This window comes from Synchiropus splendidus, unplaced genomic scaffold (genome assembly GCF_027744825.2).
Source record: "Synchiropus splendidus isolate RoL2022-P1 unplaced genomic scaffold, RoL_Sspl_1.0 HiC_scaffold_66, whole genome shotgun sequence".
Taxonomy (NCBI): domain Eukaryota; kingdom Metazoa; phylum Chordata; class Actinopteri; order Syngnathiformes; family Callionymidae; genus Synchiropus; species Synchiropus splendidus.
The window spans coordinates 50,001-52,500 of record NW_026527100.1 but is presented as its reverse complement, the minus strand read 5'-3'; positions in this window follow the sequence as shown (position 1 = coordinate 52,500).

The window sequence follows — 2,500 nt, the reverse complement described above, 5'->3', positions numbered from 1 at the left end:
GACCTCCTGCCCGGCTGCGGGGACCCTCCTCGGGCCTGAGGGACCGGCTGGACCCGGGAGGGACCGGGTCTTCTCGGACCTCCGGGGGTCAGGGGGGGCACTCGGTCGCCTGGCCTGCCCGACCGAGGCGTGCGGCAGGCCGGGCAAAGAGCACCGTGATTCGCACCCTTGAGCTCCAGTGAAACCCCTGGAAGACATAAGCCCGACCCCACCGGGGCTCGACTTGGTACAATTTTCGGGCGACCTAATTTTTTGTCACTCAAAGGGTTTGGGCGCCTAATTTTTTGTCACAGCTCCGGCACCTAATATTTTGTCACTCTGGGTCTCCGACCCAGAGAGCCTCCGGGACCGCCACAGGACCCCCTGCCCGGCTCCGGGGACCCTCCCCGGGCCTGAGGGACCGGCTGGACCCGGGAGGGACCGGGTCTTCTCGGACCTCCGGGGGTCAGGGGGGGGGCACTCGGTCGCCTGGCCTGCCCGACCGAGGCGTGCGGCAGGCCGGGCAAAGAGCACCGTGATTCGCACCCTTGAGCTCCAGTGAAACCCCTGGAAGACATAAGCCCGACCCCACCGGGGCTCGACTTGGTACAATTTTCGGGCGACCTAATTTTTTGTCACTCAAAGGGTTTGGGCGCCTAATTTTTTGTCACAGCTCCGGCACCTAATATTTTGTCACTCTGGTTCCCCGACCCAGAGAGCCTCCGGGGCGGCCCCAGGATCTCCTGCCCGCCTCCGGGGACCCTCCCCGGGCCTGGGGGGCCGGCTGGACCCGGGAGGGTCCGGGTCTTCTCGGACCTCCGGGGGTCAGGGGGGGCACTCGGTCGCCTGGCCTGCCCGACCGAGGCGTGCGGCAGGCCGGGCAAAGAGCACCGTGATTCGCACCCTTGAGCTCCAGTGAAACCCCTGGAAGACATAAGCCCGACCCCACCGGGGCTCGACTTGGTACAATTTTGGCGCGACCTAATTTTTTGTCACTCAAAGGGTTTGGGCGCCTAATTTTTTGTCACAGCTCCGGCACCTAATATTTTGTCACTCTGGTTCTCCGACCCAGAGAGCCTCCGGGGCGGCCCCAGGACCTCCTGCCCGGCTCCGGAGACCCTCCCCGGGCCTGAGGGACCGGCTGGACCCGGGAGGGACCGGGTCTTCTCGGACCTCCGGGGGTCAGGGGGGGGCACTCGGTCGCCTGGCCTGCCCGACCGAGGCGTGCGGCAGGCCGGGCAAAGAGCACCGTGATTCGCACCCTTGAGCCCCAGTGAAACCCCTGGAAGACATAAGCCCGACCCCACCGGGGCTCGACTTGGTACAATTTTCGGGCGACCTAATTTTTTGTCACTCAAAGGGTTTGGGCGCCTAATTTTTTGTCACAGCTCCGGCACCTAATATTTTGTCACTCTGGGTCTCCGACCCAGAGAGCCTCCGGGACCGCCCCAGGACCCCCTGCCCGGCTCCGGGGACCCTCCCCGGGCCTGAGGGACCGGCTGGACCCGGGAGGGTCCGGGTCTTCTCGGACCTCCGGGGGTCAGGAGGGGCACTCGGTCGCCTGGCCTGCCCGACCGAGGCTTGCGGCTGGCCGGGCAAAGAGCACCGTGATTCGCACCCTTGAGCTCCAGTGAAACCCCTGGAAGACATAAGCCCGACCCCACCGGGGCTCGACTTGGTACAATTTTCGCGCGACCTAATTTTTTGTCACTCAAAGGGTTTGGGCGCCTAATTTTTTGTCACAGCTCCGGCACCTAATATTTTGTCACTCTGGTTCTCCGACCCAGAGAGCCTCCGGGGCGGCCCCAGGACCTCCTGCCCGGCTCCGGAGACCCTCCCCGGGCCTGAGGGACCGGCTGGACCCGGGAGGGACCGGGTCTTCTCGGACCTCCGGGGGTCAGGGGGGGCACTCGCTCGCCTGGCCTGCCCGACCGAGGCATGCGGCAGGCCGGGCAAAGAGCACCGTGATTCGCACCCTTGAGCTCCAGTGAAACCCCTGGAAGACATAAGCCCGACCCCACCGGGGCTCGACTTGGTACAATTTTGGCGCGACCTAATTTTTTGTCACTCAAAGGGTTTGGGCGCCTAATTTTTTGTCACAGCTCCGGCACCTAATATTTTGTCACTCTGGTTCTCCGACCCGGAGAGCCTCCGGGGCGGCCCCAGGACCCCCTGCCCGGCTCCGGGGACCCTCCCCGGGCCTGAGGGGCCGGATGGACCCGGGAGGGACCGGGTCTTCTCGGACCTCCGGGGGTCAGGGGGGGGCACTCGGTCGCCTGGCCTGCCCGACCGAGGCGTGCGGCAGGCCGGGCAGAGAGCACCGTGATTCGCACCCTTGAGCTCCAGTGAAACCCCTGGAAGACATAAGCCCGACCCCACCGGGGCTCGACTTGGTACAATTTTCGGGCGACCTAATTTTTTGTCACTCAAAGGGTTTGGGCGCCTAATTTTTTGTCACAGCTCCGGCACCTAATATTTTGTCACTCTGGTTCTCCGACCCAGAGAGCCTCCGGGGCGGCCC